The sequence below is a fragment of the Canis lupus genome, chromosome 30 (genome assembly GCF_048164855.1).
Source record: "Canis lupus baileyi chromosome 30, mCanLup2.hap1, whole genome shotgun sequence".
In the NCBI taxonomy this organism is placed as follows: Eukaryota; Metazoa; Chordata; class Mammalia; order Carnivora; family Canidae; genus Canis; species Canis lupus.
Genome location: NC_132867.1, coordinates 37,465,407 through 37,479,398, shown reverse-complemented (window position 1 = coordinate 37,479,398; position 13,992 = coordinate 37,465,407). Strand labels below are relative to the sequence as shown.

At 44.8% G+C, this 13,992-nt stretch overlaps 1 pseudogene; it reads right to left on the bottom strand.

Moving 5' to 3' along the window:
- Positions 1-2,059: 2,059 nt before the first annotated feature.
- LOC140621852 (U4 spliceosomal RNA) lies at positions 2,060-2,172 on the bottom strand (annotated as a pseudogene).
- Between the last annotated feature and the right edge of the window lie 11,820 nt (positions 2,173-13,992).

Below are 13,992 nucleotides of genomic sequence, written 5' to 3'. Positions count from 1 at the left end.
GTATCAGCTTCTTTTTATGGATAATACTTTTTGTTTTGTATTTATGAAATATTTGCCTAACTGTAGAATATAAAGATTTCCTCTCAGAAGATTTATAGGTTTAGGTTTCTATACAGGTCTTATTTCCATTCTGTGTTAGTTTTTATTTATGATACGAGGTATTTTAATATAGTGATATCCAACTGCTGAAGCACTGTTTTTTTTTTTTGTTTTTTTAATAAGAAGGTTTTTTTTTTTAATTTTTATGATAGTCACAGAGAGAGAGAGAGAGGCAGAGACATAGGCAGAGGGAGAAGCAGGCTCCATACACCGGGAGCCCGATGTGGGATTCGATCCTGGGTCTCCAGGATCACGCCCTGGGCCAAAGGCAGGCGCCAAACCGCTACGCCACCTAGGGATCCCTGAAGCACTGGTTTTGAAGACTATCCTTGCTCCATTGAATTTCTTTTGCATCTTTGTCAAAAGCCATTTGGCTATATTTGTAATGCATGTTTCTAGACTCTACTGTTTCATTGATCTCTGTGTCTATTCTTTCACCAGTACCAGACTCTCTCAATTACTACAATTTATTTCGAGTTTTGAAATCAGGTGATATAAATCCTCCATCTTCCTTTTCTTCCTTCTTTTTTAAGATTTTATTTTGAAGTAATTTTTACATCCAACGTGGGGCTGGAATTTACAACCTTGAGATTGAGAGTCTAATGCTCCACCACCTGAGCCAGCCAGGAGCCCCCAACTTATTTCTTTTTTCAAAATTGTTTTGGTTATTTTAGTTCCCTTGCTTTTACATATACATTTTAGAATCAATTTGTCAGTATCTACAAAAAAGCCCACTGGATTATTGTAAAATATGCGTAACATAAATTTTACTATTTAAGCCATTTTCAAGTGTACAGCTCAGTGGTGTTAAATGCTTTCCTAATGTTGTACAACCACCAACAGAGTCCATCTCCATAATTTTTTAATTAAAAAATCCCAAAACTTTATACCTATTAAACAGTAACTTCCCTTCCCCCTTACTCCCAGCCCCTGACAACCATCATTCTACTTTCTGTCTCTGTGATTTTGACTACTCTAAGTGCCTTACATAATTGAAGTCATGCAGTTTGTCCTTCTGCACCTGGCTTATTTCACTTAGCACAATGTCTGCAAGATTCATCCCTATTGTAGCATGTGTCAGAAATTTCCTTTCATTTTAAGGCTGAATAGTATTCCACATTTGGTTTATCCCTTCATCTGCTCATGGACACTGAGGTTGCTTTCATTTTTTCACTATTGTAAATAGTGCTGCTAGGAACATCAGTGCACAAATATCTTTTCAAATCCCTGCTTTCGGGATCCCTGGGTGGCGCAGCGGTTTGGCGCCTGCCTTTGGCCCAGGGCGCGATCCTGGAGACCCGGGATCGAATCCCACGTCGGGCTCCCGGTGCATGGAGCCTGCTTCTCCCTCTGCCTATGTCTCTGCCTCTCTCTCTCTGTCTCTCTGTGACTATCATAAATAAATAAAAATTAAAAAAAAAAAAAAACAAATCCCTGCTTTCAATTATTTGGGGTATATACCTAGTAGTGGAGTTGCTGGATCATATGGCAATGCTATGTTTAATTTTTTGAGGACCCTACATACTGTTTTCCACAGCTGCACCAATTTACATTCCCACCAACAATCGCAAGGGTTCTAATTTCTCCCCATCCTCATAAATACTTGATATTTATGATTTTTTTTAATAGTAGACATCCTAATGGATACGGGGTAGTTATTTTACATAGTTTTTTTAAAGTAGGCTCTGCACCCAACATGGGGCTTGAACTCATGACCCTGAGATCAAGGGTCTCATGCTCTACAGACTGAGCCAGCCAGATGCCCCAATTTCATTGTTTTGGTTTGTGTTTCCCCAATGATCACTGATGTCGAGTGATCTTTTCATGTGTTCATTGACCATTTGTGTATCTTCTTTGGGAAAATGTCTAAGTCCTTTGCCCATTTTTGAATGGGGTTGTTTGTTGTTTATTGTTGAGTTCTAGGAATTCTCTCTACTGTATTTTGGATATTAATCCTTTATCAGATATATGATTTTCAAAACTTTCTCCCATTCTCCCACCGGGATTTTCAATTAGCAATAATCGCGCCTCGGATAAACCTCATTGGCTACGATACTGCCACTGCGCAAAGCTCCCACTGGGATTTTGATTAAGCAAAATGTGGGCCAGGCTGGGAGAAGATTGTTGTCTCAGTCCATTTAGGTGGCTATAACAAAAATATCATAGACTGGGTGGCTTATGCACACACACACACACATACACACACATATATATACACACACAAATATATCTATATATCTATATATATTATATATATATGGCATCTGGGTGGTTTTGTCAGTTAAGTGTCTGCATGATCCCAGGGTCCTGGAATGGAGCCCGAGACCCTCATCAGGCTCCCTGCTCAGCAGGAAGCCTGCTTCTCCCTCTGCCTGCTGCTCCCCCTGCTTGTACTCTCGTGCTCTCTCAAATAGATAAATAAAAATACATGTATATATATGCTATACTGCGGCTCCTGCCTGGCTCAGTTGGTAGAGCATGTGACTCTTGATCTCAGGGTTGTGAGTTTGAACCCCATGTTGAGTGTAAAGATTACTTAAAAATAAAATCTTTAAATATATATAAATATATAAATATATATATGTATGTATGTATGTATTTAGGCTATACAAGACAATTTAAGGCAATTGGAGAAATTTGAATATACACTGCTTGGTAGATAGCCTTGAAAGGTTGTTTGTTTTCCTGGGTGTGGTCATGGTATTGTGATTATGTAGGACAATGTCCTTATCCTTTATCAGTACATATTGGATTATTTGTGGTGTTAAATCATAATGTGTGTGATTTAATCTCAAATGGTTCAGTAAAATAAATGCATAAAATATGCAAATGCAGCAAAAAAGCTAACAATTGATGAACTACATGAAGGATATATCAGATTTTTTTGTACTGTTCTTTCAACTTTTCTGTAGGCTTGAGAATGTTCAAAATAAAAAGTTGTGAGGGGAAAAAAAAATCAATACAGAAGAAGAGGAGGAGCATCTGGGTGGCTCAGTGGTTGAACGTCTGTCTGCCTTCGGCTCAGGGCGTGATCCCGGGGTCCTGGGATTGAGTCCTGCTTCAGGGCTTCCCGCAGGGAGTCTGCTTATCCCTCTGTCTGTGTCTCTGCCTCTCTCTCTGCATCTCTCATGAATAAATAAATAAATAATCTTTTTTTAAAAAAGAAAAAAGAGAAGAGAAACATTACTTGGTTAATAAAACACAGTTATTCTTGTGCTTTGGCACTGCTATATTTGGCACTGCATTTATATGGAATCTTGAAATAAATATTTTTAAAATGTGGATAATTTTGCTGAGGCATCTAAATTTAGATTACAGGGTAGCCACGGAGAAATATTTGCCCCTTGAATCAGACGTTGAAAAGGTAGAGTTTTGTTTGGCAGGGCGTGCCTTACCTACTACTGGCCAGAAGAAAATGTTTTTCCTACGCTAATCATATTTGAATCTTACAGTACAACTATCCAAGATACCCTCCTTGCTTACAGAACAGGAGTTAGGACGAAGTTGTCACTTTCTGGGAATGTTGGAAGAGGCAGAGGCCATATAGACAGTGAGAGGCTAGCTTGGTCCTGGGGACACGGAAAGGATCTAACTTGTATATACTTAGTTGTATGTGGAGAAGCAGAATGTGGAATGGGGAGTATGAACGGAGTCAAAAGAAAGGGCTTCGAAGAGACACAAAACGTTTTATGGCTGAGAGGGGTTCAAAAATAACATGTCCACTTATCGTTGAGGATTCTGAAGACAGAAAAGCTCAAAGAAGAAAACAAATGACCCTAGGGGTGCCTTGGGTGACTCAGTCGGTTGAATGCTGGACTCTTGATTTCAGCTCAGATCATGATCTCAGGGTTGTGAGTTCCAGCCCTGTGCTGGGCTCTGTGCTGGGTGTGGAGACTATTAAAAACAAAAAACAAAAAACAGGGGCACCTGGGTGGCTCAATGGGTTAAGCATCTGCCTTTGGCCCAGGTTGTGATCCCAGAGTCCTGGGATGGAGCCCTGCATCAGAGTCCCTGCTCAGAGGGGAGCCTGCCCCTCCCTCTGCTCTGCCATTCCCCGTTCATTCTCTCTCTCTCTCTCTGTCAAATAAATAAATAAAATCTTGAATAAAAGAAAAAAAAAGAAAAATGAAATATCCTGCCACACGGGTTAGCATGTGGGTCTTTATATGCCTCCCAGCTGTTTTTTGTGCATTAATAACAGTGATGATGATGTCGAACAAGCGTGTCTGGTGCACTTGCTGTGTGCCAGGTACTGTTTTAAGCAGTAACCCATGTTTTCTTGGTTGCTGCTCATGGAGACTGGGAGAACCCAAGAACGATCGCTCTCCTCTCTTACCTACAACCAGTCACGGGTTCACCTGACTTGCCCAAACGACTCCCATGAGGTGGGGTCACAGTCAAGTCCCTGTCCTCTGACCACACAGACATTTGTGTAGAAAATCCTCTGAATGTTTTATAAAAGGGAAACATCCATTGAATATTGTTTTATAAGATTTTTAAAAAAAGTCAACGTAAGGGAAGATGAAATTTAAGTACAGTCAGTGTATTTATGCTGTAGGGCTTTTTGTTCTACAGAAATGGCTACAAAATTTATGACGTTATCACCTCAAGTTTGCATGTAACAATCCTTTTATCATTTCAAAGAGCTAATTATCTTTATGAGTAACCCAATTAAACCAAAAGCACATTCTCTGAACATCTCAGTTTGTAATGGGATCAATGAACAAATTCAACAAAAAAAATTTAAGGTCTTATATTCTAGGCATGCTGCCTAGGACATGTATTATTTCCCTTAATTCTTATGCAAATCCATGTGTAATTATTATCATTTTAATTTTTTAGATGAAGTGAACTGATTTTCCTCAAGGTACCCCAGCTAATAAGGGTACAGTCATGTGGTAGCTTTGTAATGTGCCAACTTGCTGAGCTGAATTGCATTTTCTAGAATTCTCCTCCTGTGCGTATCAGTTAGACCGGGCTACAAAAGACATTTTGTACTAGGTTGCTTTCTTCTTATAAGAACCTTTGTGATTCCATTGGGCCTACGTGAATGGTCAGGAAAGACTCCTCATCTCGAGATCTTTAACTAGAGCACATCTGCAACATCCCTTTCGTCAGGTAACATGATAGATTCACTAATTCTGAGGGCTAGGATGTGGCGAGATATTATTCTGACTAACACATACCACAAGCACCATGAAGTTTTTTTCTTTTGTCTCTTTCTTCTTAATATAAGCTTTTAAAAAAAGATTTTATTTATTTATTCATGAGACAGAGAGAGAGACAGAGACAGAGACAGAGACACAGGCAGAGGGAGAAGCAGGCTCCCTGCAGGGAGCCCGACGTGGGACTCGATCCCAGGTCTCTAGGATCACACCCTGGGCTGAAGGCGGCGCTAAACCGCTGAGCCATCCAGGCATCCCCTTAATATAAGCTTTTTATTGAAGTATATGCCATAAGCATATGGCTCAATGAATTTTTCACCAAGTGAATACATCTCAGATTAAGAAAGAGAACATACCCGAATTCCAGAAGCATCCCCCAGTCACTATCCCCGCCCTAAGGGTAACTAACCACTATCCTAACTTTTTTTTTTTTTTTAAGATTTTATTTGCTTATTTGAGAGAGAGAGAAAGCATAAGCAGGAGGGGTGGGGGAAGAGGGAGAGGGAGAAGCAGACTCCCTGCTGAGCAGGGAGACTTATGTGGGGCTGGATCCCAGGACCCTGGGATCATGACCTGAGCTGAAGGCAGACTCTTAACCAACTGAGCCACCCAGGTGCCCCTAACCACTACCCTAACTTCTAATGCCACAGGCTGTTTGCCTGGTTTTGAACTGCATGTCAATGAAACAATACAGTACGCACCTTTTTGTGTCTGACTTCTTTGCTCAATCCTTATGTTTATGAGTCACTTATGTTGTACCTTCATTCCTATTCCCTATAGTTTACCATTATTATGAGTGAATTTCAATTCACTTAATCATTCTGCAGTTGATGGGCATTTGGTTGTTTCCAGTTTGAGGCTATCATGGGTAGTTCTGCTATGGTCGTACTTGCTCGTGTCTTTTGATGAACACATGTATTCATGTTTGTGGTGTTCAACTGAGAAGGGTGACGGCTTGCTCACTGGGCACATACACGTTCAGCTTTGGCAGGAAGTTTGGAAGCCACAGTCCTGCTCCACACAAATCCCTTCCACTTTCTCTTTCTCTTTTTTTTAAGATTTTATTTTTAAGTAATCTCTATACCCAGCATGGGGCTCGAACTCACAACCCCAAGGTCCAGAGTCGTGTACTCTACTGAGTGAGCCAGCCAGGTGCCCCATGGATGCCTCCCATTCTTAAGCCATTCCTGAGCCTGGCCCTCATTCCCAGCCTCTCTGTTACTCTGTACCACCCCCTACCCTCCCTTTTGTATGTGTGTATTGTATGTAGCAATACACACATACCCCAGGAGCAGGTGACTAGGTGAAGTCCGGTACTGGGATGAGGCTGAGGATCAGAAGAATACGTCTGCCTCATACATGCCTTGGTTGAATTTTAAGACGATGTACTTGTAATGACCCTTGGGTCAAAATGAAGTGTTAAATAAAGGCCTGTACCAAAACGTCTGCATCACAGGAGGTATTCAGAAAATTACTGTGGTGCTTTGTATTTGGTGGCAGGACAATAAAGCCTCTAGAAATGTCAGGTGGAAGAGAGGACCAGGAAAGTTAAAAAAAACAAAAAACAAAAAACCCAGGAGACTGGCAAACAAAACAAAACAAAACAACGCTTCTTCCATCCAGTGAAGATTTTGCTTCACTGGTGGTAGGTTGTATATTCTGCAACCACAGGTTCTTGTGGGAGTGAAGAAAGCTCTGGAAAGCCATGCTTGACTGGGCTCAAACAGGCAGGTTATGTGTCTCCTGCTTTATGCACCTGTCAGTTTATTTCTGGGTTCTTTGTTGTTGGGTAAACTTTTTACCTACAGGTCAAACCATCTCCATCTTTTTTTTTTTTTTTTTTTTTTGTTTGTTTATGATAGTCACAGAGAGAGAGAGAGAGAGAGAGAGAGAGAGAGAGAGGCAGAGAGAGAAGCAGGCTCCATGCACCGGGAGCCCGACGTGGGATTCAATCCCGGGTCTCCAGGATCGTGCCCTGGGCCAAAGGCAGGCGCCAAACCACTGCGCCACCCAGGGATCCCAAACCATTTCCATCTTAATGAGACTACCATGCAGTTACAGTACTTAGGGAGTTACAAGATTTTGAGAGAATTCTAAGTAGTGGGCTGGTCATTAGTCTTTTTTTTTCTTTTCTTTAAATAAAGATAAAAGAGAAAGCTATAAAATGTTATATCCCAGCAAGTCCAAAGTTACTGATTAGAAAGCATTAGCCATTTGGGACCAAGATCTGGTTCAAGGGAAACTACATATTTTATTTATCTTGTCATCATGAAATCGAATTCCTGGATTATTTACTGCAAAGTGCAAGATGTTCTCCTGTCATATTCTGCTCTCTGCAAAGCCTTTATAATTAAATTCTGTGGAGTGTGTGACCTTTGCGAAGTTAGATTTTGGCATAGCTTGTTTTATGGGCTTTGCTGCAGGAAATTGTATCTTTAGCCGCTGTTGTCATGGAAAATGAAGCTACTCACAAAAGCTGTAACGAACATATATCCACTTTGGGATCATTCTTGCACTATCTGTGATTGCGTTGATTTTGTGTGATGTCCTCTGTGTAAGTCGTATGAATACGTGGCCTGGTCAGGGTGCTGGTTCCTGCTGTCTTAAAGGCCAGTAGGGAACTAACCCATGTCTAACTCACTCAAAGCCCAGTACTTCCAGAGTCCAGGCTGGGTCCTATAAGAAGGAAGGTTCATCGCGTCTTCTGCTCTCTTGTAGCTGGAAAGATCTGCTGGGAGCAGGAGCCAGGGCTCTGGGAGTCCCAGGCTTGGCAGGGATGGGTCTCTCCAAGGTTCGAGTACACATTCTTGCTGTTGCAACTCCTTTCCCCAGCTTTGCGTAGGCACTTCTGGGTGGCTTTGTGTTAGTCTTCCAAGACTGGCGGCCTATACTAATACTATCTAGCCTAGACCATCAGGGGATGAGGTCAGGGTCAATCAAGTATCGCTTGCACCCAATGTCCTCCTTCCCTGGAGACCTCGAGGGAGGAAGTGGCTGGCTCAAGGCAAGATCTGGGATTCTGGGTTCTTAACTCAAACATCATCTGAACTTCATCTCATTACCGATATCCATATCTTAAACCTTTGGTGGCTTTTTTTTATTTTTTTAAACATTTTTTTAAATTTTTTTATTTATTTATGATAGTCACAGAGAGAGAGAGAGAGGCAGAGACATAGGCAGAGGGAGAAGCAGGCTCCATGCACCGGGAGCCTGATGTGGGATTTGATCCCGGGTCTCCAGAATCGCGCCCTGGGCCAAAGGCAGGCGCCAAACCGCTGCACCACCCAGGGATCCCGGTGGCTTTTATTTTTTAAATTGATTGTGTTAAATTGTGCGCTGGTGTACTTTTCTTTTTTTTCCCTGCTCTAGGTCAGACTTGCCCATAAATAAAAAAAGAGGGACCAGGAAGCTCTGTCAGCTTGCAAACAGGGGAGTTACTTCTGCAAAGAGGTGTCAAATGTCATGTCAGAAAATGGGAAGGCCTTGAGGTGGCACTTAGCTATTGCGTAACCGTAACCGGTCACAGGGGAATATTCCCCAGTGAGATGACCCAGTGACCTTGGAGCCCTACCTTTTTCCCCAGCCCCACCCTCTTGGACTTTCCTTCCATCCTTTGTTCTGTCTTGTAGACTTCCTCTTGGGCCTGCTGGGTTTCCCCCCTAATCCCAGCAGCTCCCAAGACTCACCTCCCCATCAGGCAAGGCCAGTTTTCTTTGCCTCCTCCTCTTTGTGATCAAGGCTGTTTGCTGGAGGGGGAGGTGAGAGAGCCAGGGAAGTAAGCTCTCCCCTGCGGGGGGCTTGGGCAGGCCACCCAGGGCCTGGGGTCACTGTGTGGCCAGGGTGGAGGCAGAGGCCGCTCCAGGTCCATGGGAAAGGCTCAACAGGATGTCCCACCCCCATAGCGGTCTGGCAGTCTCCCTAAAGCAGCCTCCTTTCCTGCTCCAGAACGCGCTCTTTCCACCCGCCCTTCCTCTCTCCAGGCTCTGATTACTTAGCTCTGCCTTTGAGAGGATGCAGGAGGCCCTTCTTCCGTGGGGCCACTGTGGGGAGTGGGAGGAGGTTGTGGAGAGGAAGAAAGCATTCCTGGTCTTGCAAGCTCTTGTTTCGGCTGGCCCCATCTCCAGGTATGTCATGAGCCAGCAGGTTGTTGTGGGCTCTCCTCGGACTAAACCACCACGCCATCAAAAAAATGTATAAGTGAAGATTGAGAGCATAACCGTCTCGTATTTGAGGGACTGTTTAGTTGATCAATTAAAAAAAAAATCCTACAAATGTTTAGCATTCACCTACCATACATTAGGCTTTGTTGTAGCTCAGAGAGCAAAACAGACAACAAATCTCTGCCTGCCTTCATAAAGTGGGAGGAGACAGGCAATAAACACACATGACGAGCACATTTTACAGCTGGTTAGAAGGTCAAAAGTGCTGTGGAGAAAAAGGAAGCAGGCAGGACAGAAGGGAAGTGAGTGCACAGGGTGAGGGTAAGTTGTAACGCATTTAGGGTAGTCAGGGAAGGTCTCACTGAAAATGTAACATTTGAGCCAAGACTTGTCCGAGGTGAGGAACTGAGCTGTGTAGTGTTCTGGGGGAAGAATGTTCCTGGCAGAAAGAACAGCAAGTACAAAGGCCCTGAGGCAGTGTGACGTGCCTGGAATGTCTGAGGACGGACCTTCAGGGCGGCCAACGTGGCTGGAGCCGAGTGAGAAGAGGGAACAGTAGTGGGACGAGGAGTCACAGAAGCACCAGACAGGCCAGATCATGGAGGCCTTGTAGGATTCCGGCTTCTCCCCTGGGTCAGATGGGGGCCATCAGAAGGTTTTGAGAAAGGAGGACAGATCTGCTTTAAGTTTTAACAGGACCCCGCGGGCTGCCTGTTGAAAATCGGCTTTTCTGGGACAGACAGAGAAGCAGAAAGACACTTGGGAGGTTGTTGGGCTCATCTAGGTGAGAAGGGCTTTATATCCTAGCTAGATTTTGAAGGTGGTCTCATCAGGGCTCACTGGTGGGTTGCGTGTGTGATTAAGAGGTAATTCTAGGACTTTGGAAAAGACTATTAACAAGGACCATAGGGCAGCCCGGGTGGCTCAGCGGTTTAGCGCCTGCCTTCAGCCCAGGGCGTGATCCTGGAGATCCAGGATCGAGTCCCACGTCGGGCTCCCTACAGGGAGCCTGCTTCTCCCTCTGCCTGTGTCTCTGCCTCTCTCTCTCTCTCTCTCATGAACAAATAAATAAATAAAAATTAAAAAAAATAAAATAATAAGGATCATAATGACTCGGGAAAGGTTTTGTGAAGCAAAGAGTTAGGGATCTAGGTCGATCCTCCCAAGCTGGAGGACCAAGGTGTACAGAGACAAGGAAGAAATAGGGGAGCAGAGGGAGAGAGAACTGGAGGGGATGCTTCAGACAGTTCCACTGCAGGCACCGTCACGGAGAGCGCAGGTACCTACCAGAGGTCTGGAAGGCAAGAGAACGCGTAATCCGTGGGGGGAAAGGGAGGAGAGTTAATGAAGCTGCTGTTTACAAGGGGGTGGGCACGCCGGGCTCCCTCCCACGGCTCCCATCTGACTCGGAATAGATAGAGGTCCTAAAACCCAGAGGGGTTTCCTGTAAGGAGAGAGGGCTGTCCCAGACGAGCTGTGGCTTTGGTTAGAGAACCCACAGCCGCCACCACCGACCTGCGGCTTGGCAGGAAAGGCACCGGGAAGATAGAGACCCACCCTTACCTCCCCTCCGCCCACTCCTCGGTCTCCCGTGGGGGCCTCCTACTGCCTGAGCTGGAGGACAGGAGAGCTCCACGCCTGGAGCAGTCACCTTTCCCGCAGATGCCCCCGGGGGTAAAAGGGTGGAAAGCAGAGCATCCCACACAGCTTTAAAAGGGAGCCTGGAGTTTGGGCTTAGGGGATAGGGAACGAGATGGGCTCGAATGGAGAATATGTTAAGCTGTATTTAAGGAAGTGTAAAAGTAGTGATAGGATTCGTTGGGTAGGGAGTCAAGGAGACCTTGGAGGAGACTCGTTGGTGGCTGAGGGAATGGAGGAAAAAAAATTTTTTTTTTTACGTCATAGTATCATGTTGAGAGCTGGGCGTCATTCCAAGAGCTTTGTAGGCATTTTCTCGGAAATGTTCACAAACGACTCGGATCCTAGCTATCTTGTGGCATTAAATAATATATGCAAATGGGCTCGTGCAGGGGGCAGGAGATGGAAACACCACATGTTACCTACTGTTGTTAATCCCTATTTTAAAGATGATCAAACCTCAAACACGAACACTGAGCCAGGGTGTTTGCTCAGCTAGTAAGTGGCTTTCAAAGACGGACACGTTCTGATCCCAGCTCCCACGTGCCCAAGGTCCCTCTCGTCCAATCACACCGTGTTCTCTCCAACACCCTGAGAAACATTTCAAAAGAACTGGCAAGACTTGGACACAGACACGGGCCAATGCCTGCAACGTGGGAGCACGTAGGGATGGAAGCCAGGGACCAGGGAGAGGCAGATGCCAGGGAGGGGAGGGATGAATGTGGAAGCAATTTGCTGAAGGAGGCAGGGACAAGTAGCATTCTGGGGGACAGCTGGTTGGTTTGGATTTAAAGGGAAGAAGAGGTCCCGAGGGAAAGATGACCCTGGAGGAAGTGGAGGAGGAACCTCAGGAATCACATGCAAGGTCTACTCCTTGACTGAGGGCTTATCCACACCCAGATACCTTCTTTGTTTTAGCTAGTTTTTTTGTTTGTTTGTCCCCCCCCCCCCCAAGTCTTCTGGAGACCTCTCAAGATATTAACTCCTTCACTTCCAGGAGATTTAGCTCCCAGAAGCCCAGAAACCAGTGTTTACCCCATCTGCCTGTCTGAGAGAAGGCCTTCGATACAATTTTTGTCGAATGGAAGAAATGATTTAGGTTTTTGCGTGCACTTGACTTCACCTCCTTGTCCTGATTTAGTTTGGTGGTATCACTCTTCTGTAGGTCCGACACCCTCTACTTTATTATGCTGCTATGGTGTGTGTACTAACAGTGCCTGCTGGCTGAAAGGAAATTCGGTCAAGGTATATTTGCACCAACGCACTGAGACTAGGACTGGAATTATGTATACAGTTTTCTTTGCAGTGTCTAGGGCTCACACGTTTCACGGTTTCACTCTTTCAATCTTGCCCCTAAGTCTAGTTTGCTCCCCATTTTCCAGCTGTGCTTTTCACACTTAATGCTTTGGGGGGCTCCTAAGTGGTAACTGGGAAGGTCCACTGGATTATTATTTTTTTCCCCTTTTTTAAGAGTTTACATCCATAGGCAAGTTCTGGAAATTTTCTAAACCTGTTTCCTCCTGCTTAAAATGAGGACAAGAGAGTTCAACACAGAGTTGCCTGTGATAAAGGAGATGGTGCACATAGTTGTGCATTTCCAATCTCCGCTCTGCCGCACCGTCTGTGTGGTGTTGTGTGAGTCCCCTCCTCTTCAGGCTCTGATTCCTCCTTTGTGAAATGTGGCAAGGGGAGAAAGAGTTCTGCCGAGCGTGGGTTGGGTCTAAGGTAGCTGGGTCCCAGGCGGGCTTGCAGCCTTGGCTATGGGTCCTCAGGCCCTTCTGTCTCCCTCAGCTGGGAAGTGAGTATATATATATTTTAAAGATTTTTATTTATTCATGAGAGACACACACACACACACACACAGAGAGAGAGAGAGAGAGAGAGAGAGACAGGCAGAGGGAGAAGCAGGCTCCATGCAGGAAGCCTGATGTGGGACTCGATCCCAGGACTCGATCCCGGGACTCCAGGATCACACCCCGGGCTGAAGGCGGTGCTAAACCACTGAACCATCCGGGCTGCTCAGGAAGTGAGTATATTAATGGCATCTGACTAAGATCAGTGATGCTTATCCAGGAGGGGGGTTGCCTGCCAAGGACTAACAACACATCCTAGTTCTCTCATACTGGAAATAGGTGACAACATTACAGATGACGTCATCAGCCATTAAGCTCTTCTGGCCTTTGCTTATCTATCAACTTTTCTAGAATTTAGCTTTCCTTTTTTTTTTTTTTTTTTTTAAAGATTTATTTATTTATTCATTCAGAGAGAGCGAGAGAGAGGCAGAGACACAGGCAGAGGGAGAAGCAGGCTCCATGCAGGAAGCCCGATGTGGGACTCGATCCCGGGTCTCCAGGATCACACCCCGGGCTGCAGGCGGCACCAAACCGCTGAGCCACCAGGGCTGCCCAGAATTTAGCTTTCCATATAGCTTTCCCGTGATGCGACTCCAGTTATTTCCATTTACCCAAGAGCAAATCTTAGTGTTTGCGTTTGGAATGGTTTGGGTTCAGCATGGGGTGAATGTATACATAATTTATGCTTTGCTTGGAGACTCTTGGCAGGTCCTCCACTGTGGACCTGCTGATGGAGAGTATATTCTCTTTTCCAGGTGGCAGAAGTGGGATCAAATCTGGGTCTCTGTCACTTGAGAGTTGAATGGGGAAGATATTCCACCTCTTGTCAGAATCTTTGTGTCTCTTTCAAATCCACAAGCAGTACTTGTCAGGGACATCAGAGGAGGTTGCAAAGGGATTAATTAGCAGGGCTTTTGCAAAGGAAAACTGTCCTCAACCCTGATGCCTCATGATGGTTACCAGGCTGCTCACAGGGGAATTATAGTCTTGGACGATGACCAGTACTTGAGAGATGAATTCTTATGTTTTGGGGGCTTTTACTTTTATGACGTTGTAACAAAGTAAAATATGCCGGGC